Source organism: Cupressus sempervirens, chromosome 11 (assembly GCF_028749045.1).
Source record: "Cupressus sempervirens isolate cs-2001-9-10 chromosome 11, ASM2874904v1, whole genome shotgun sequence".
NCBI classification, from domain to species: Eukaryota; Viridiplantae; Streptophyta; class Pinopsida; order Cupressales; family Cupressaceae; genus Cupressus; species Cupressus sempervirens.
Window position 1 is genome coordinate 368,122,938 of NC_143128.1, and position 23,730 is coordinate 368,146,667.

Genomic DNA, 23,730 nt, shown 5'->3' on the forward strand with positions numbered 1-23,730 from the left:
CTTAGTAAACACTGAATCCTTTTTTTACCTTTTTCACTTGGTAAACTCTTTTGATCTTCGATTACCTTTTTCACTCGGTAAACACTACTGATCTTTGATTACCTTTTTCACTCGGTAAACACTGCTGAACTTCCTTTACCTTTTTCACTCGGTATCTTCTGGAATGCTCGGTGAGAATTGTTTGCCTTTGAACTTCTCATTCAGTTGGTATCTTCTAGAATGCTCGGTGAGAACTGTTTACCTGCTGAACTTATAAGGTAACCACTGAATGCTCAGTATATACTTGAGACTAAGTAATGAGCAAGATAAGCATTCAAGATAGAATAAGTGTTTGCACTAATGAAAAATATATCATAATTCCAATAATATTAATACTTTATAGTATCTTATAGATCATGATCTCTAATTTTATGTGTTCTTATATAGACATATGTGCTAGTTGTGAGGTCACATGGTGAACATGGTCAGGGTTGTTGCGCAGTACCTTTGTGTAAGTAACACTTTGTTTGTTTGAACAACATTATAACACTTTTTTTTTTTTTTGTGGAAGTTTCTCCCTAGTATCCCATTTGATCTTTATCCATTGCAAATGTCTTTGCTAACAATATTCTATTCTTTAGCTCATGATGAAGTGCGGACTCCTCCTTCGGTTGGCGGTCTACTATTATCTGTTGCATTGTCGGCAACAAGGATCATGCAAACATCATCGTCTATGCCCAGTAGAACTAGTAAAACCTTGTTTTGCTATATTTTTTAATGTCTTTCTACAACTTGATGAACAATGAAGTAGCATATTAGTGCTTAAATGATGTCTACAGAAGCTTGCATACACACAAACACATGCATACACACACCACACATACATACATACATACATACATACATACATACATATATAGCCACACATAGAGAGACATGGACATAGGCAGGGAGGTAGACCAACAGAGAGCAGTGCTAAAATTGTCATTTAACTGTTATGATGTTTTAGTTGATAGAGAAACAAAGAGCAGTACTATTGAAGCTGATCCATTTCTTGGAGCAGTTCGTGTGATTAGTACTAGTTTGCATGAAGGGACATTGTTTCTAAATAAGAAAACTATGTTTCCATTAAGAGAACGAAAGCTTCTAGGTGCTTTAAAATTGATATTATTTATAGTGTAAATTTAGTTTACTTTTACATTACTCATTTTGGACTGATAAATCTTTTATGTTTTTGTAGGTAATAATGCTTTCTTTGAACATCTTTTTCATATGACATTGAGACTATTTCGAACAATCATACGTAAAAGGTACGTAGTTTCATATCATTACTACATAATTTTTCTTTTCTTCTATTTATTGTAATATAATAAAGTTATTGATCTAAAAATCTATTTGTTTTTAAAAAGGTGGATTTTATAAGCTGTGGAATTAAAAAATTATCTGATTGCATCCATTGAGGAGAAACTTGGGAAAAACATTTTTGACACTAGCCTACTTTTGAAAAGAGTAGCAAAGCATATAAAGACTATGAGAGATCAATATAGAAGGGCTCTTAAGGATAACCCAAAGTATGACCATCCTCCTATGATTCCACTGATGGAGTGGAATGAAATAATAGAAGATGCAAAAGAGAAAAGGCTATGTGAAGATAGAGATAATGAAGCAGCACAAGGCAAAAAGAGGTATGTCATTATAGTATTAAGTACACTATAATCATGCATTAATTATTGATATTTGTAAATATATAATCTAAGATGTTTAAAATTGTTCATAGATTGCAAGACACATCTGTGGCTACAAAAGTGAGAATAGAAAAGGTTTGCCAACACAAACTTGGCTCTGGTGGCTATATGAATCTACAGTCTTGACTTGTAAGTAGAGCAATGAATTTTTTTTTTTTTTTTAATATAATGTTGCAAACAGTTTTGTTGAATGAAACCATACATGGAAAACTAATGTTATCAAGCAAAAAACATAGGGCACAGATTTCAATGTGGAGGTCACAGATGAAGATAGAAAAATTGCCTTGAAGGAAGGCTATAAAGTTGTGGTTGCATGCCTACGTGAAGAATCTATAAGCCTTGCCCAAGAATCCAATGCACCAAATGATATCTCATAGGAAAATTGGTCAGATGAAAAGTAAATGAAATTAAATAGTTGAGAAGATTCTTTTTTGGTATTAGTTTTAAATGTAAATTGACTACATAACAATGTGCATAACATTTTACCGCAGCCTTCATATCCTACCATAGACCCTACTCTTGACGAAGGCCATGATGTGCATTATAGTGGTGGAGGTATTAATTTGCTATTGGAAATTAATTATGCAATTATGAATACAATTTGACATCTTCAATTGGAATTTTATGTGTATCCTTTTTTTGAATATTTTAGAGCATGTTGAACATCATGCTGAAAGAGTGGACCATGTTCCAAGTGTTCAACATGTTGACGTGGTGGTAGATCAAAATGTTAATGTACATGATGTGGCATTCTCAAGTAAGAAAAATGCATTTTATGTTGTAATTGTACTTAATTACAAACTTGTAACAGTTAGAAAAAGAAAAAGAGTATGCCAATTTATCGCATTCACTTGTTCTTGCAATAGAGTCCCCTTTAGTGCAGCAACCTCCTGCTCCTCCAAAGAGAAGGAGCCATTGTAATTTGACATTACACGTGCTAGAAGAGGAGGAGAATGAAGTAGATATGGATGTCCTATGAGAACTTTTCTTAAGAGAGCTCAGAAAAACAAAAAAAAGAAATGATGTTTTAAAAATCTTCTTTGATAAACCTTGTTGGATAATGAAAGAACTTTGTTTTAAGTAATTATGTATGAATGATGTGTATTAATACAGATTTTTATTTTATGTTAATGAATATTGTTATGTGTTAATGAAGTTTTGATTAGTATTGTGTATTAATGAATTTTATATCATATTAATGAATGTTATAGTTCATAAATGAATGAATGAATGAATGAAGTATGTAATTAGATGATAATGGGTACTTTAGATTAATGTTAGGGGGAGGGGGGTGAGGCCAGATGAGCTTCCACCTTCACGTGGTTGGCCTTGTTAAGTAGAGAATATTATAGTATTCTTGAAACCAAGTGAAGCTCAAATTTGTTAAGTCTTCAAACACACATCCCAATTCTCTTTAATGAGACTGGAGTTTTTTTGCTTGTAATAATCTCATTGCAGTCATCTTTTGGTTCCTTGAACATATAGTTCTTGCTTAGTTTAAATCCCAATTATTAGATATTTTTCCACATTGGAGTTAGTTTGGCATAGAAACCTGCATATTTTATTATATATATTTAGTCAACTAAAAGCAATGTAGAAAGCATGCACAAGTTGATGTCTAACAAAAGAAGACAAGATGCATATATTATTTAGCATGGAAATCCTTGTAGGTGAATTATGTGTGTATGTACACACACACACATATATGTATGTATGTATATAACTTCAAGCAAATTTGTAGGGTCAATTAGCAAGAGACGCCAACCTCAAATCCTGCAATGCAAAAGGAATTGACCTTTGAAATGCAAAGTGTTTATAATGTAGGTAGATTTGCCTTAGATCTCCTTCAAGGTCTTCAACAAATCTTCCTTGTACTTATGAATAATCCAATAAGATTTGAAATAGTGTTTTTCAATAAATGCTCTAAACTTGGAATATACCTTCATAAAAATTCTGCCTTAGATCTACTCATCATATTCAAAATAAGCCTTCACATGTCTGTTCACTTAGGTTTGATTTAGGTCTTCCACAAATGTGGCTTATAATTATGCTCTTGAATCTCTTAAAATCTTCTTTGTATTCAAATGATATTTAATGAATTGATTGATACAAATTTCCTCATACTTGAATACAAATATCATTATCATTGTCAAACATAACACAGACATAAAATCATTTTGGTTATTCGCTTGTTATACAAGTTAGTCTTATCTTTTTGGTTTCCACAAGTCATGCACTTATGCATCTTTGGAATATCGACAAGCTATTAGAGATGTTTGGATGGTTCATGTCCTTATTTTGTGTGTGTTGTTTGTAGGGTTTTTTCCATGAAGTCTAAGGATAGACATGTTGGATGTTTGTGATAGACATGTCCACCTATAAGAAAAGTATCAAATGTAGAAAAAATGCAAAGAAAAAGCAACGTTCATGACTACCGCTACACATATCTTGACCTTTAATACCCATATGCTTAGATGGATTGGTTAACATTCCTAGTCTTATAAGTGCTTGTTAAATGAAAAGGGAATATTCCATTTTGATATGTCAATATCATGACCTAGACATACCCATTTTTAAAAATAAAATGGCTCAATGATGAAAAATAATTGCTCGAAAGGAATTGTTGCATTGTGGTTAATAATATCTTATTTGCAAGTTCTTTCAGTGTGACTAGTTTGATTGAGGAGCACTTGATTAGTTTTCTTTTACATCTAGACCTTTCTAGTCCAACCAAACTTTTTATTTATTTTCCATTTATCATGTTGCAGATCCCATTCATCCTATTGCCACTTAGCTTTTTTTCAATCCCATTCGCATCCACAGTTTGCTGAAGTGCAAAATGTGGAAAATTGGTCTTAACACAGCTTGCAGGGAATGTGTATAGCAGATTTGCATGATATAGGTAAAATGGATTTGTTGAAAGGGCATTCCACAAATTTCAAGAAAATTTAATCTGCATGCAAAGCAATTTGATTTCTTTCATCACAACATTTACGAATTTTTGAGTTTGGTGCAGAGATCAAGCTCATTCAAACCCACCAAAGTATTGGAAACTGTGATTCTATGATCTATCTCTGTCATAGAGGAGGCTCAAAATCTGCTTTGTTTGGCAATAATTCATATTTGTGCATAGATCTGCTAATGGAAGTGGGGATACTTTCTTTTATATGTTTAGAACTCTGTCTCAGAAGCTCCAAAATTATATGGGCTTTGTTCAATCCTCTGATAATTTAGAGATATAAATGCTTCTTTTTCTATTTTTAAGTCCAATCCCTCTTAATATAGTATTTGTTGCTAATCCCTCTCTATACAATGTCTGTTAAACCCTCACAAGTAGCTTCAGGACCTCCTTAGTACTGTCTTTAAAAACTATTATTATGTATAGGACAGAATTAATGGGAAACATGGAATTAGTGCACAATTATGTATTATATTAAATCCTCTTTTCACAAACAACATCCAAATTTAAAAGTAATTAAATAGTTATGGTCCATATAAATTTTGATACAAGAGATAATATTGATATGTGAAAACTTAGAAATGAAGTGGATTCAGTAGGTTTGTGCTTTTTGGCAAATTACATGCAGCAATCCAGTAGCTCTCTTTGCACTGTCCTATTTGCCCTTATGGGTCTATCAAAAGTACAATAAAAAAACAACAGTAGCTTTGGCTGAAACTACAGATGATCAAATTTCATATAATCAAAGAGAAACCTTTTTGAGGGATAATGCACACAGATTGAAAATCTTGAGATTTTATGGCACGAAAGGCAAGATTGGTGTTATATGGTGAAGTATTGTAGGCATTATTACATCATCAATTGGAAAAATGTGTAGAAACACATGGTGATAGTCATGAATAATTATCTTTGTTCAGAGTCTTCTTACAATGTCATGTTCATTGGCAGTAGGTAAGAAGATATCACACGCAAAGAGTTATTAGTTAAGAAGAGGAGTTGTTTTATCTAAAGCCTTTGAAGTTAACATCACCATTCTCAAGAGCAACACCAGATCTTGGGTATGTTCTCTTCTTCTTTCTCTATAAACACTTTTTTATTAGGGAAGTACTAGCTTTTGTCTCTTTTTCTTTCTCATTATGCATGATAATGAATTCGTTACCTCTTTGAGCTTCTTGAAGACCTCTTGGGAAATATCACTCCCATGAGAATTTTCACTTTGTAATCATATTAGTTATGGGAGTTTTTGGTTGACAGTAAAATCCTAACAAACCTCCTACATTAACTATAAAGACCAAAGCATCCCCTTAACCATGTCAATTCAATTAGTAAGAGGCCAATCCAAAATGGTTTGGATTTTTTATTGATCCACCTAAAAACTTTTAGCACTAATAACAAGGCACAAGTCGAGAAAATTTATAACCCCAACCTAGCACTAGCCAACTTCTTTAAAAATATCCTATTACTCTACTGTTCCAAGAGCTATATTTAAATCCTTTAGATGGTATTGCTATGTTATGTGTAAATCAATATATCATCAAAAAAAAAATCTTACTTGACTATTGATTGGCAACGGGTACATGAGAAGAAAGTCGTTAGAGCATTTATCAGCCATAAGCCATGACCAAAACTCGTAGTATCCAAAACAAAATTTGAATGTTTTCTTGTGCACATCCTTGTTGCACACATGGATTTAATGATATCCTAACTTGAGATCAATCTTTACACATTGATTTAATGATATCCTAACTTGAGATCAATCTTTAAAAAATAGATTGCTCCATGCAACTCATTGATAAGCCATTCATCGTGAGAGACAGATACCTATTCTTGATGGTAGAAAAATACCTATTCTTGATGATTTTCCTGCTCAAGGTTCTATGGTCTATGCACATCTCACATACCATATTTTCTCTTTAGAAGCACCACATATGATTCAAAAGAGCTAGAACTTGGCCTGATGTGATCCATCTCCAACAATTGCTTTGTAATGTTTTCTTTTTCATCTCTATACATCTGTAGATGGTAGTAAAGGATGTTCATGACAAGCTTAGAACCTATTTCCAACTCTATGATGCATTAAAATACCCTATTCAATAGTAATCCTAGAGACAAATTACTAAATAGCACATTATGGCTATCCAATATTATATGAATGTTATTATGAAAAATGAAGCTTACCCAGTAGGCATGCCTTTTACTAGAGAGCAGTTGGTTACCTATGCAATTATTCCCTTGTGGAGAGTCCTCTCCATCCCTAGGAGTGACCACTCATACTGATTAATAAAAAATGCATTTAGGCACCATGTCTTTCCCTTTATATTTAAATTTTAATTCCATAGACTGATAATATTGTGTAAATTCTCTAACAAATGCAACCATTGGCTAGTTCTACAAAAAAAAAAGTTTATAAAGAACTCAACACACTGAAACTGTTGGATTCTTATTGACAAAACATGCTAGGCTACATTAATTAACAATAGCATGCAACCACTTGAAAATAACCTACAACAATATGCAGTAACTGATGAGAAGCTCTCTAAAACTGACCCAATGTTTACTCTCTATTGCTATTTAAGTCTAAAAAAAAAACTAGCCAAAATGACTAAACAAATTCAACACAAATCAACAGCTAAGCAATAAGCCTGACAAACATATCAGAAAAAGGGTAGTCTTCTAATGGCCATATGCCTCAATTTACAACACAAAGGAGGTCTCAAATCCTAGTGATGCACATAAGCTAACATCATTACCAGAATAGAAAGTGTTATTAAGGGTTCTAGTCCAAAGTAGCACTCCACTTTTTCAACATAAAATCGTCTTAGAAGTCACCCTGTAACTCCCTCATAGTGTGTTGTTGGAAACTAACATAACTAAATGTATTTTTATTTTCTCCAAGCCAGATATGGTTAATTACAATAATATGTTCTTTTGCAAGCTGCAACACATTTATAATTATGGAGCTAGTTTCTTATCACCGTGCAACTATTTATCTTAAACATCTTACAATCAAAAGGAACCTTTGACAATTATTTGGACATTTTGATCTTGTAGGCGGAGGGAAGGATTTGAGTTTATGGTAGGCCCACCTAAAGTTATAAACAAAAAAGTTAATGATAAATCATTTGAACCCTATGAGGTACAATAACATCCTCATCATCCTAGATTTCTATTAATCATTGTGGAATCCTATAAAGAGTAAAATGATGAAAAGATGATGACAATATATACTATATGCATTTTCAATATCAAACATTACTTCTCATATGTTAGAAATAATGAAATGCAGATTGCTATTGTTGAAGTACCAAAAACATATGTGGATGCTATTGTGGAGCTCCTGGGAAAATGCCATGGGTAGATGCTTGATGTCCAAGCCACAAAGTATGTCCTTTATCACACTTGGTTATCTTGAGTATATACAATTTTTTGTAAATATTCTACATATAAACAACATGAAGTAGATATTTATAATCATCTAACTCTAGGTTGTCTTTAGCCCATCATTTTTTTGTACTATTTTATGTTGATTTTCCTATAGTGATATTTCTACTTATCTATTTTTATTTTGAGATGCCCTAGGATGTATTCAGCCTTTGATTTCACTTTGATTTGCCTTTTACAAGCTTACTATCATTTTGTGTTCGACGACCCGCTGTCTCCATTTTGACTGTGCACTAAATTATGCTTCTGAACACAAGTTTTTGTCAGCACTTAAAATCCTTCAAGATATTGCTTGTGCCCCATTAGGTGTTTGAATAAAGTCTTTTTCTGAGAACAAGATGTAATAGCCACAACTTGATACCTTGATTCATAGAAACCTGGTAGACACTAGCTAAGTGTCTGTTAGAAGAATAAAATAGGTTACAAATATGGGGTTTGCAACCTTGGAGCCTGTGAGACAGGATAACTCTAATTTAAAGAGAAATTGGTAACTCTCTTGCATACACGGGGAATGCATGTTTGCCTCAACCAGTATGAGCATTCTACCATGCAAATTAGAATATGATTAATAAATTATTTTTTATTAATATCAGTATCTTGTATCCTTCTAAACTTTTCCCTCACAACAACATGTTTTGGTGTTTTCCATGGAAATGGTCATAATCATACTTATTTGGATAGCTTCTCATCAACCATCTTGCATACTGTCAGTAGTTTTATATAAGTAACAAGACAAACAATGTTGAATCTCACTCCAGACTAGTAATTATAATAATAATATTAGAAGCAAGCACACAAAACTATAAGGTCAAAGTTAGAAATTGGAATTAATTTTATTTGGTCCTATAGTTTCTCACACATTGATGAAGATACTCTTTACATCCATTTGCCAATCTTTCCAAGGTAAACTGAGATGCCACAGCCAAAACTAAATGGATGGTGCTCATCTTTGCTATAGGAGAAAAGGTATCTTCATCCTTGAGATCTCCATCTCATCAAGAACTTTCTCTATTATCTCATCACCTAGCACCACCTTATCAATGTATAAAATAATGCATGTCATGACCTTCTCATTGGCCTTAAATGGAGTACAAAAGTGAAACTTTAGGTTCGACCTTTAAGCTAATGCATATATTGGTTAGAGGAGTTTGTGTCTAGCTTTTTCAATGATGTGCCAAATGATCTATCCACCAAAATTAAAGCAACCTCTTGGGCCCATCCATGGCTTTTTAGAGGTAACCCATCGACATGCCATCTTTATCCATGAAATGAAGCATATTGGGAAAGATTTGTCACGTAAAACTTGAATTTTTTTTTGAAAATAGGACAATTGTTAACCCCTTCACCTAACCATTTGTTTGAAAACAATAAAATATTTGCTAGTTATCTGGAGTAACTTTGTTTACATTACAATTAAGCCATCAAAAAATGTTCTTGTAGTCTTTTCCCTATAGAATTTTTTGGCATATGGATATTACAGCTAAGCATTGAACAAAAACATTTTGTTGAGAGAATGAACAATACTTTGCAAAGTGAGGAAGTGGGTGGCAAATAGTATGTCTCTTGGTTGCATAAGATCCTTTCCATTCTTGTGTTCTCTTATCAAGGAGTGGACATATTAATAGTGTATTATTATAGGCTAATTTGGTTACCTATTTAGCATCTTCAATGACATTGCTAATGCATCTAAGCTTCCAAATGTCCTTTATCATCAATTCTAAGAAATGTGCAGCATAGGAAGTTCACAAGAAATTGTAGGATGCCTCTCCATAATAAGTCTCTCTATGGATACATAAGTTGCTTCTTTTTTGGTGATAATTTAGATGAAATTTGATGCAGAGCCTTCCAATATCCCCTTAAGGAACCCTGTTCAACTTGAGGATTCAACAACGTCTTGGAATCCACTCAAGGAACTAGAGTTCAACTCAAGGATCAATAGGAAGTCCCTAACTTTAGGAAATCAACAAAACACTCCTTTGTAATATATTCACTTCCTTGATTCATTTTAAACCACTTATCAATTCACCTTGTCCATGTTTCAACTTCCCTCTCCTTGGGAACACTCCTAATTCACCTTCATGCAATTAACTCTTGATTTCTGTCTTCAAGGATTCCTCTGATCCTTTTAAGGCTTCAAAAATCTTCAAATATCATAAAAAAGGAGTTCCAACCCCTACAAGGCATCAACTCTATCTCAATTTTCAAAATTGCTATTTCTAGGACTGTCCAATTAGCCCTGTCCAGATAGTAAATTGCACTTTTCTCTAAAACTCCCCAAACAACCTAATGACTTAGTCACCTTTTCAAGTACCCTTTATGGAGTTATTCAAACTTTTCAAATGTCAATTCCCCAACCTATGACTGATGAACACTTCCATGACTATCTCTTCAAGCAATTAGGCCTAATTAGCCCTCCATTTCCAAAGCAACTACTATTTGCATTAATATCCAACACTCCAAAAATTTACATGGTCTTAAGGCATCTAAAAATAGAAATATTCCTCAATTTTTTTGCACCTCCAAGAATTTCTAGAAACTTTTTCATCAAACCCTCCCTTTAAGGGTTTCTAACCTAGGGCTTCCTAGAAAAGTCCCTTAATAGACATTCAAAACCATTTTGATGGTTTAGAAACTTAAAGATACACACCTCCAATCATTTCCAACACTTACCTATCCATTCCAACTCTCAGATTCTTCTATCCACCATATGGTGCCTTCCAAATGCACCTTCACTGTACTGTCCACCAGTCACACTGCTCCTTTTAGTTTATTCTCTATCTTTTTATAAACTTGCACTCATTCCACATTAAAAATACATATCAAATACATTGAACTCCTCTCCCACAAGTTACAGTGTCAGATAGACAGTGGGAGAGGCTTTATTCCATTTGTTTACAAAATAGCAAGGTGACTGTCACGTGCTTATGTCAGACAGTAATTTATTCAACACTTTTCCAATAAAATTTTACAATATATTTGACTCCAATGTTAAAGAGACTTTTAAAAAATAATTGATATTATTCAATCAACCTTAAATATTACAAAACACCAACTTTACATGCCAAGAAACTTGTAAATACTTTGAAATCAAACAATAATGGACAACACTGTTATGACAGTCAGAAAAAAATACTGAAATGATAGAGATTTTATTTATTCTTTCTTTCAAACTACTTCCTCCTCGACCACCACTATATCTTACATTCAAAATGAATTATTTGTAAAGACCTCTTGCCCTCTAACTACCCTCAAACTGACTCCTATCGATCAAACTCCCATATAACTGTCACATGACAATAAACAAGCATTTTTGATAACTTTTAAATGACAGTCATTACTTATTTGGTTTCCCTTTACCACTTTCTTGGCTTAAGATCTTGGGAACATTTATTATTGTACCTAAATGACTTTATGACACCTAAGTGACCTAAAGACTCCACCTTTATCCTTAATTTCCTCTAAGGTGCCGCATTTGGCTTACATTGTCAATGTTAACAATTTTATCAGATCTTGCACTTTGAGTGCATTTTACATCATTTAGAGGCTTTAATAGCCTATTAAATTATTCATGACCTTGGAAACATGTAATAACACCTAAATGAACCTTTATGACTCTTGACTCCTATTTATGCTAATTTTCCCATTCTTGGCAAGGCATTACATTTTGACAACTTTATTATATTTCTTACATTTAATGGCTTCAATAGCCATGATTACTCATCAATTGACTTGATATGTCTTCATTAGGCATGGGTTTCCCTTGGTACCTTCATGGTCTCCTTCATAGCTCCTGGTGTACCCTGTAGTTTCCTGTGTCCATTAGGTGCCCCTGCACCAAAATTCTCAACCCAAACCTCTTGGATAAGCCCAACTGTGCTCTGCCAATCACTATCTTACAAACACTAACCTGATTATTTGAACCTAAAAAATATGAAATAAGGAATAAAATGCATGAAAAGAATAGGACACAACTTCCTTAAGATTCCTACATCATGATCAATCAAGAGCCAAACTCAACTATCATTTCAGAGGTATTGGTTATGACTGTACTTGAGGAAAAGTGGCTAGTTAATAGAGAAAAAACTTGCTTTTGCTTCCAAAATCTATTACATGTCTTATTATTCCAAAAAATTACTCTCCATTGCCTCTAAAACTTGACCACCTTCCACTAAATAGCCAAACAAGGCCAATAACCATTGCTATCTAACTGTAACAATCAATAATCTGACTGATACTAGTTAGTTATAAACTAAAATTTGTTGTCTAAGTTGACACAAAGTGTCAAATTTGACAACTTACAATCATATATGCCTTTAATACATTTCAATAACCTTTTCAAAGGTTTTATAACTTCACTAACCCTTCCAAAGACACCTAAACCCCTTACAAACCTTACTAGACCTAAATTGCCAACAAGAAATTTAGAGTCAGACTAACAAGAGAATGAAAAATGTATATGTGTAATATTTGAATGATGAAAACAATATGATTTTAAAATGTGTATTTATTTTTAGTCAATTTCTTGCTATTGAAGAAGACTATACTGAAATATACTGTTTAGGTTTCTAATACCAAAATGATAATCACCCTGCCACTCTTTCAAGCTAAAGGAAATAGTAAGTGTAACCATTGTGAATTGTAGATTTTTCCAAATACCTGTAACATTGCAAGAACTCCACACAATTAACTTAAATCCTTGGCTTTAAGGCATTCTTATAATTGCTTTGTGGTTTGTGATATCTCTCTATTTCTCATTTAAGAAAAAAGGAAATAATATTATAACCATTATCAATTACAAAGTTTGTCAAATCCCTGTAAAGTAACATCTTTGAGGCTTTCTTTAATTGCTTTATGAGTTGTGGTATAATTTTGAATGTTCCAATGGGAAGATTGTCTACTAGCATTATCTGTGGCAACCAATGCCTTTGTTTTGAATTTTATCCTTGCAATCTGAGATGGGAATGTCTCACTGCTTCAGCTTAGTAAAATTCTCTTCAAAATTTGAAATAAGAACTTAATCTAGATGCTTTTATTTCTAAAATCTTATCTATTTGTATCTATCCCTTTGGGGTTGTTTTATGAAGGGTAGATTCAATTCACATTATCAGTAATTTCTAAATTCCATAAAGAATGGGTCGTTTGCTTCTGTTTGTTGCCACTGTGCCTCCTCTGGTACACATAAATTTGAGAGAAAAAATATTTTTGTGAGAAAATGCTATGTATTTCATTTGATCATTATGTATTATAATTGTAGGTATGCTGTAGGAAAGATCACTCCCATACACAAACGAGATATTGTCCCTGCTGATTTTGATCCCAAAGGAAGTGTATGGATGTGATTTCCACCTAAGGGTTCAGCATGCACCCCCCTTCATCATTCTATTAACTTCAAATGGAAGGAATACTACCCAATGGTTTTCAAGTTTTTCTCACATCTAGCTCTTTGCATTGAATTCTATGTTCTTTTTGTAGTGCTTTAACCATCAGTCTATTACATTTGTGTCAGTAATCTATGTGCAATAGATGTATCACAACAACCTGCTTTCTAGCTAGCTGGAATGATCTGTTTCCTTTAGGAATTTTTTAAGTATTTTAAATTTCCACTTATAAGATCCATTGATAATATTTGCAATAAATACTCCAAAGAAAAAGCTAAATTTTTGTTATGATTGTTATGGAAAAATCACTTAGTAACATGTACATTTAGTTCCATTCAAAATTTAGGAGGCATAAATTATGACACAGATTTGGTATCTTTGTAACCAAAAATATTGACCTAATGACTTGCAGGTCTAACTACAAAGGTTGTATCAACTAGCAATATCAGTTGTCTTCCTCCATTATCATTTTTTAGTCAGCTGAAGTTATTTCAGCTCCAAAACTTTTTGAAATGCAGATAATTTAGATTGATAGAGATGTTGTTTAACTGGAAATAGATTATATCCGGAATAATAATATCATCAGTGTTGTTCTCTTGACAAGTGCATGGTATTTCTATTCTATACTTCAATAATACAATAATGTTACTTTCAAGCCTAGTGTGTTTAAGACTAAGAACTCACTTGGATTTTCTGTGCCACATCCAACATAGGGACTTCGAGCTATATGGTTATGTGCAAACTATATCTGCATGTTGATAGATCTGCTTGTGTGTCTTAGAAATATTCTCTTTCTAGATTTGTAATTCCTTTCAATTTCATTGGATTTGATTAAAAATGTGGCTTTGATGCTACCACATGATCCCATAATGGTCTAAAAATATTGTGTTACCTGTTTATTTTCTTATAGTGCCAAGTCTGCACATGCATGCTACACAACACCTTTTGAGTGAATATGCTACATCTTTTCTCTTTCCATGCACCTGTAAACAATATGGTTGTTTAACTTAAATTCTAGGATTAGATTTCTTAATGAATCTGATGGTTTAAAATATTCCATCAACAATGAAACAAAGATAAATTATTGCTAGCAGTATATTGATTTTTATTCAAACCAAGAAAATGCACGGATGTTCTTTATCACTACAGAGTGGCTGAATGCTTTTGTTTTTCCATATTCACTTTGCTAACAATGTTGTATAGATTTTTACAGCACAATTCTTGATAATGTGAAAGCAATTTTGAATATCCAAAGAGCGTCTTTCCAAAATTACTTGATTTAATTTCCTGAACCTAGATTATTTCCTTTAGCATTTTATGCATAAAGATATCCTAAATTCCTAATCCAAAATGATTTAGTTCTTCAAGCATATTTGAAAAAATTGATTGTTACAATTTTAGTGGGAATGTTACGAGCTTTGGAATTCTTATATTTCTGTTGTTATCTCAAGATATTATGATATTACCAACATTTTGTGACTTAGCTTTTTTACACAATGTTCAGGCATCTTCAAGAACTTTTTAAAATTGATGCAGCTGATTATATGCTTTCTATTTGTGGAAATGATGCTCTATGAGAACTCTCCTCCCCAAGAAAGAGTGGCAGTGTATTTTATCTTTCTCACAATGATTAGTTCATGATAAAGACAATGTGGAAATTTGAAGTAAAGGTACAATTCAAAAACATAAACTTGTTTCCATTGCTAGTCCACTGATTTCTCTTGCAGTATCTTTTCCATTGTATTTTACTATTTCCCTTTTTTTGAACAAATCAAGAATAACTTAAAGCTCATTGCAATTCTAATGGAATATCATAATATAACAAGGTATAGGGGTTTTTTTAGTGCTGGTGATGAATAGATAAAATGTTTGAGCACTTGGGTTCACATTCCCAAGTATTTTGATATTGCATAGATTCCAAATTCAAGTCAGTTGTCTAGTTTTCCCTTTATTTTAGAAGGTATTCCAAAGGAACTGTGCTTTGAACCTAAATTTAACTTTTAGATAATGAAAAATACATACTTGCATTACTTATTTGCTCTTCATTTTTGTGGGCTAGTTCTAGTTTATTTTTACATTAGATCTGCTTTCTACTTTCCCATAATGGATGGGTTTATACCTGTGTGAATTTGTAAAAAGTGGTCTTTAATATTTTCAGTAGATTGTCCTTTATCTATAAGAAAATGATATACCTGGATAAGTAGGCATATTGATATATCTTCATGATATTTAGGTATCCAAGTGTTATGTGTTTGCAGAATATTTTGTTGACATATTGAATGGTAAGTGCAGAAGATATTTGTTAGAGAAAGCTGGATGAAAAGTGAAATCCTCAAGGCAGTTGCATCATTAAAAGAACTTACTATAGGAGTGTTATAAACTATAATACAAATTGCCTAAACCTGTTTAGTTATCCTATTCTGAATATGAGTTTTTTGATTGCATTCTAATCCAAAGTTGTGTAAAAGTAAGCATGTTCTACTGATAAAATGTTCAACTAAGCATCTAATACCATCTTCATCTGTAGATATGGGATATCTTGAGTTGGATGTGAAACTGTTTATGGGAGCAGTGGGGTAACATACAAAATGCATTTCAGTATATTTGAGTTTGTGTGTTTGTCCCTAGACATATTGGATTCAAAAAATTTTGAATTCGCCACACTTGGTTTTGGGTGTACAAGAGATTTACATTTTAAACACCATGCATACTAATTTAGTCTCATCTATGCAATTTTTGCAATTAGTCAAAGAAAGTGGGAGTTATTGTTCTTAGTTTCTTTGGCAATTTTTGTCAGCATCCTTGGAAATTGATGCATCTTTGTATCTTAAGATGCTAGCTGTAATTAAATGAGTCCTTTAAGCTATACATTTAGGTGTGGTAGCCAACTAATGCTAGTTGTAAGGTACACAAATTTTCTATACCTCTTACTCTATTTTCCATTTAATCGTTGACATAATATGTCAATTTTTGGTAACTAGAAGTTATTTTCAAAATTAAATATGAGGAGCCACACTTGTATATTTAATATTAATACCATTAATGTATAAGTAGAGGTGATATGATTTATCATGTTGAGATGTTTCTGTTTCTAGACTCTAGATGTTATTTATGGGACTCCTTTGCCATTATGAACCCAAAATGATTGTGAAGAAAAACTTATCGCAGATTCTTAAAAATTGGATTTGGAAATTTGTAATAGGTTCAACTTATACTTATGCTAAATATGTTCTATTCAAAGCTTCACATACATATGTAGTTCGATCTAAAAGGCTCATCTCAAGGTCAATCAATAGAAAAAGTTGAAATTGATGAGACTTGCTGATTGAAGAACCAATGCCCTCTTGAGAAAATGGGAGCTGTTATATAACCGAAAAAACTCATTCTCAGTAATGCAATAAAACAAAGTGGAAAATCAACAAGTATTTTATAAAGATGTCAAAGGACCCAAGAAAGAAATCTCATTTCAACTAAATGACCACATAGAGATAACATCCGTAGAGATAATAAATGAAAAGTAGACACAAAAAAAATCTTATACAAGAACAATTAGTTTAACTGACACTCAAAGAAACACCAAAGAACACTTGTACAATATTAAACCATATCCTGATTCTATGCACTCCACTTAGCCACATGCCCTATTATATATTTAGGTGACACTGCGGACCATTTTAAGTAATTGGTCCAACATTTGATGTGAAGCTTAAGTAACATTGAGATCATAGATAGATAAATAGAAGGGCTATATTATTTTTTGCATTGGCAAAGCACATACTTAGGTTGATGTGTCTAAGCCATGTGTAGTAGGCAGTATTCAAGATAGTAGCAACAAATTTTTGTAGGTAACTTATGATAGACATGTATCCTAAAAACCATTGAACAATGAACTACTATAATATAAGTAATTACCAAACAGATTAAACATTGGTACCAAACAGATATGCAAAATGTAACAATTATCATCCAAGATCATTGTAGATCAAAGCATGTAAGAAAATCATTTTTTATCCACATTCACAATGGACAGATAGAATTGAGCCCTCATAGGCTAAAACTAGCAAGACATCAATCAATCATTTGATTCTAGAGAATCCACTCTTTTATTTGTGTCATATGAGCAGCAGTGCATGTTGATCTTTGTTACTATTAGAGTTATTTCTTTATCTAGGGGCAAAGATAAAATGATTGTTTTTTATTTCAAGTTTCAACATTATTTTTATCAGTCGTTTGTTTCCTAGCTAGATTTTTTTTTGTTGGTTCTTGGTCATTTCTATCTCAGAACCATTCCATTAATTCTCAAAAAAGATCTAATCAAATGGCTAATGTAGATAGTGAATGAAGAGGAAGGTCTCTATATTGTTGCAAATATTATGAATTTGAGGTATACTTTGATTTTTATTCAGGCATTTGATGCTGATGTTGGCTCATTCATAATATTTCTCCATAAGAACTATTCCACTTTGTGCTATGTCATATTCTAGATTCATAAAGATGGATACAGTTTCTAGCTTAAGTGATTTATCTTTAATACACATGCTATTCTTATTCATTATTGGCAGAGTGACATTGGATAAAGCATCTAATAGGATGGGGTTAGGCCAAGTTAAAAATATTGGTATTGTTGAAAATAAAAGATATAGTCAAAATAAGCTTGCCAGAGATCAAGTCCACCTACATCAGGGGATACAAATGACCTAGAGAGTTGGCCTAGGGGGAAAACTTGGTGAGCATACTTGAATTGTCAGCTTGGTGAGTTCACTTGGGGAGCTGGCTTGGCAATCTGACATGGTGAGTGTGCTTAAATTGGTGACTTGGTGGGGTAAGTTAGCAAGCTGACTTAGCAAGGCCAGTTGGAGAGGCAACTTGGCCAGTTGACTTGGTGAGCGGACTCAAAGACTAACCTTGATAAGGTGCTTTGGTGGGGTGACTTGATGAGCAAACTCAACGTCAATTTGGTGAGTCGAACAAGTTAGCTAACATGGTGAGTGGGTTTAGAGAAGAAACTTAGTGGGGCAACTTGGTAAGCACACATAACGAGCCAACTTGCTGAGGCAAGGTGGTAAAACCACTGGGTGAGCAGACTTGGTGAGATGACTTAAAGAGTTGACTCATTGAGGTGACTGGGTGGGGGTGACTTGGTGAGCTGACCTAGGGGGCAGACATGGTGAGTGAACATAAAGAGTCAACTTGGTGAGTGTACTTGAATTGTCGGCTTGGTGAGCTAACTAGGGGAGTCAGCAAGGTGAGCTAACATGGTGAGTTGACTTAAAGTGACTAGTTGGTGGGGCAAGTGGGGGTGACTTGGTGAGCTGACCTGGAGAGTTGGCCTAGGGGGTTGACTTGGTGAGCTGATAGGAGAGTTGGCCTAAGGGGTTGACTTGGTGAGCGAACTTAGAAAGTCAACTTGGTGAGCGTACTTCAATTGTCATCTTTGCAAGTTGATTAGGGGAGCTGGCCTGATGATCTAACATGGTGAGTGGGCTTAAAGTGGCAACTTGGTGGGGCAAGTTGGTGAGCCAACTTAGCAAGGCCACTTAGAGATGCGACATTATGAGCTAACTTGGTGAGAAAGCTCGATGAGTGGACCTCAAGACTGACCTTGATGAGGCACTTTGGTGGGGTGACTTGATGACTGAACTCAAAAAGTCAACTTGGCAAGCATACTTGAACAATCAACTTGGTGGGGCAAGTTGGTGAGCCAACTTAGCGAGTCCACTAGGTGAGGCAAGATGGTGAGTCAACTTGGTGTGGTGACTTGGCAAGCTGACTTGGCGAGCAGACTTAAAGACTGGCCTTGATGAGGCACTTTGGTGGGGTGAGTTGATGAGAAAACTTAAAGAGTCAACTTTGTGAGCATACTTAAATAGTTGACTTGGTGACATGACTTGGTGGGCAGGCTTGGTGATCTGACCTGGCATGCGTACTTGAATAGTAGACTTGGTGAGCTGACTGAAAGAGTCAACTCATTGAGGTGACTGGGTGGGAGTGACTTGGCGAGCTGACCTGGAGAGTTGACCAAGGGGATGGGCTTGGTGAGAAAACTTAAAGAGTTGACTTAGTGACTGCACTTGAATTGTTGGCTTAGCGAGCGGACTTGGGGACTTAGTGGGACATGTTGGTGAGGCAACTTGGTGAGCTAACTTGGTGAGTAGATTTAAGTATTGACTTTGATGAGGTGCTTTGGTGGGGTAACTTGATGAATGAACTCTAAGTCAACTTGGCGAGTGCATTTGAATAGTCAACTTGGCAAGCATACTTCAATTGTTAGCTTGGTGAGTTGACTTGGGGAGTCGGCTTGGCAAGCTAACATGGTGAGTGGGCTTAAAGTGGCAACTTGGTGGGGCAAGTTAGCGAGCTAACTTAGTGAGGCCACTTAGAGAGGTGACATGGCAAGTTAACTTGGTGAGCAAGCTCGATGAGCAAACCTAAAGACTGACCTTGATGAGGCACTTTGGTGGGGTGACTTGATGACTGAACTCAAAGAGTCAACTTGGCGAGCATACTTGCACTAGTACATTTGGGTTCAATTTTTGACCTTTATTGGTCAAATTTTCAACCCAAAATTTGACCAAATTTTGAACAAATTCAACCAACCCATTGGTCAAAATTTTTTTGCTCAAAATTTTGACCAACTCACTGGTACATGATTTTTCTCAATCATATAACTAATTATATATTCTTCATATTAGTTACAGTAAATTGTTTTCAAGCATTCTATAAAATAGTTCACATGTCTTGCCTATGATATGACATTTTACATGCATCCTACACTCTCTCATTTGGCTAATGATGGATTATGCAGAGTGATCTGAAACCATGATGCTAAAAAACACACAATCAAATCCAAAATGAACTTGCACTACAAATGGATTGTGGAAATATGATATTGGTAAAACTGCACGCATGTGTACCAGGACAATCACAACTTAAACATATATTTGTCCTAGTAGAAATGCATGCAAAATTAACAATTTTAGATTTCCATAATCCATTTTTAGTGCAAGTTCAATTTGGATTTGATTGTGTGTGTTTTTCAAAATCATGATTTTAGATCACTTTGTGTAATCCATCATCAACCGGATGAGAGAGTGTAGGATGCATGTAAAATGTCATATCATAGGCAAGACATGTGAACTATTTTATAGAATGCCTGAACAAAATTTACACCTACCTGTTGGTGGAAATTTCCACCTTCATTGGTAGAAATCTCCACCAATGCCTGGGTTTTTTCGACCTTTTTTGGTCAAAATTTCCACCTTCATTGGTCGAAATTTCCACCAACGCCTAAATTTTTTTCTACCTTTGCTAGTCAAAATTTCCACCTTCATTGGTCAAAATTTCCACCAACGCCTAAATTTTTTTCTACCTTTGTTGGTCAAAATTTCCACCTTCATTGGTCAAAATTTTCACCAACGCCTAAATTTTTTTCTACCTTTGTTGGTCAAAATTTTCACTAATGCATAAATTTTTTTCTACCTTTGTTGGTCGAAATTTCAACCTTCATTGGTCGAAATTTTGACCAATTCCTGTATGAACTTAGACATTGGCTTTGGTGGGTTTTTGACCAATAGATTGGTCAAAATTTTGACCAACTAGTGAGTTGGTCAAAATTTTGACTAGAAAACTATCGACCAAAGGGTTGGTCGAAATTGGTTGAAATTTGGTCAAAAATTGGGTAAAAAATTTGACCAATAAAGGTCAAAAATTAAACCCAAATGTACTAGTGTAGGTCTGTGGAGGATGGGAGAGTTTTAAGTGCTTTGGGGTTCCTACAGTCAAAGATAAGAAATAAAATAGACAAGAATTTAGAAAATTGCCTAAGGTTATATATATCCAGATATGTAGGCAATAATTTTTCTTGTGAAAGGGCATTTATTGTGATGTGGAGCCTAATTAGACTTGGAGGTTAATTTCTCTGACCTTATTCAGTGTGGTTTTCCCCCATATTATTACTATAGGGGTTTGGAGGCAGCACCCCCAAAGCCAAAAATGAATTGATTATTGTAAAAGGCATTGACTATTAGTTTTCTATTGGATGAATTATTCTAGGTAATGAGCTATAAGTGATTATAGATCATGATCACTGTTCATAATAATAATATTAGACTTGTTGCTAGTGGACATAGCTAAGGTATTAGGTAGACCACATTAAATCTTTGTATCTAGTGTTGTCTTTTGTACAATTTAATATTTTACAATATTGGTTATATTTGCATGTAATTATTAATTCTATTTGTGGTTAATCCTAATAAGTGGTATCAAAGCAAGGTGTCATCATTTGTTTTTTAGCTATCCTCTACAAGAAGGTCTCATGCTTGAGTGGGAACAATGGTAGATGAGAGTAAGATAAAGGTTGAGTAGTTTAATGAGAAAAAATTTTAGTTATAAAAAATACAAATGGAGGACTATCTTTATCAGAAGTATTTATGGAAGTCATTAAAAGAAAAATCCAAGAAATTAACTATGACAAATGAGGACTAGGATATTTTGGATCAAAAGGCACTTAAAGCATTTTTTATGCCTAACAAAATCAATGACATTTAATATTATGAAAGATAAGACAACAAAAGAGTTGACGCAAACCCTAAAAAGTTTATATGAAAATCCCTCCACTTCAAACAAGGTAATTCTCATGAAGGATTTATTTAATATGAAGATGGTAGAAGGTGGACATGTTGTTGATTATATAAATGAATTCAATATAGTTGCTACTCAATTATCTTCTATAAATGTCAATTTTGATGAGGAATTTAGGGCTCTCTTGATTTTTGTGTTCTTTGCCTGAAAGTTGGAATGACCTGGTAATGGTTGTGACTAATTCTATTTTTGGATCTAATACCCTAAAATTTGATGATGTGAATGGTGTTATTTTGAGTGAGAAAAATCATAGGAAAAGCTCATATGGATCTACATTAGGAAGTGTTTTGAATGAACAGAGTAGAGGCAGAACGACTGAAAGAGGAAATAATTCTAGAAATCATGGAAAATCAAGAGAAAAATCAAAGGGGAAGAGGTCTCAATCTAGAGGACTAAGAGATTGTTGGTACCATGGGAAACAAAGACACAAAAAGAAAGATTTTTGGACTCAAAAGAATAATGAAGGAGACAAACAAGAAGGGAACAAGGAAGAAAATGTGGTAAGTAATAAATCTAAAGAGGATTCTTTGCTTCTTTCTTTAGAAATTGTTAATGACTCATGAGTTTTAGATTTAGGGGCTTCATTTCATGCTACTCCCCATAAAGGTTATTTTGTTGATTTTGTCCAAGGGAATCTTGGGCTTGTTTATTTTGGAGATAATGAACCCTATTAGATTGTTGGCAAGGGAAAAATTAATATTAAGTTGTAGAATAGGAATCATTGGATATTACAAGAGGTAAGACATTTTCTAAGAGTGAGTAGGAATTTAATTTCAGCAAGGAAACTAGGTGATGAGTGTTGCACAGTTCTTTTGATGATAAAAATTGGAAGGTTTCAAAAGGTTCACTTGTAGTAGGAACATGTGTGAAAATAGGAACATTACATCTTTGTATAGGTCATATTATTCCTTGTACTTTAATTGTTTTAGAGAAAAATGATGGTTCAAGAATAGTTTTCATAGTTGAGAAGGGGGAACAAACAGTTTCTACAGATTCTAATACAATGCTATGGCATGACAGACTCAAGCACATAAGTGAGAATGGTATGAAATTTCTTCATTAAAAGAACACTTTACCAAGTCTAAAATGTGTTAATATGGATTTTTGTGAAAGGTGTGTATGGAAAACAAAAGAGAGTGAGTTTTGTGAAGATTGAGAAGGAAAAGAATGATGATAAATTAGAGCTTGTGCATACAAATGTATGGGGACTAGCTCAAGTATCTTTCCTTAGTTTCTCTCATATTACATTAGATTTATTGATGATGCAACTAGATAAATATGATGTATTTCAAGTTTTTAATTAATGGAATGTTTGGTTGAAAATGAGACTTGTAAAAAGTCAAAATATCTTATATCTGATAATGGTGATGAGTATTGTAGTAGAGAATTTGAAGATTATTGTTCTTGTAATGGAATTTGTAAACAAAATACTGTTCTAAGGAGTCCATAGGAAAATGGAGTGGTTGAACACATAGACAAGATAATAATGGAGTGTGCAAGGAGCATGGGGTTGCATATTGGATTGGCCTTAAACATGTGGGTTGAGGCTGTCAATACAATTGTATATTTGATTAATAGAAGTCCCTCT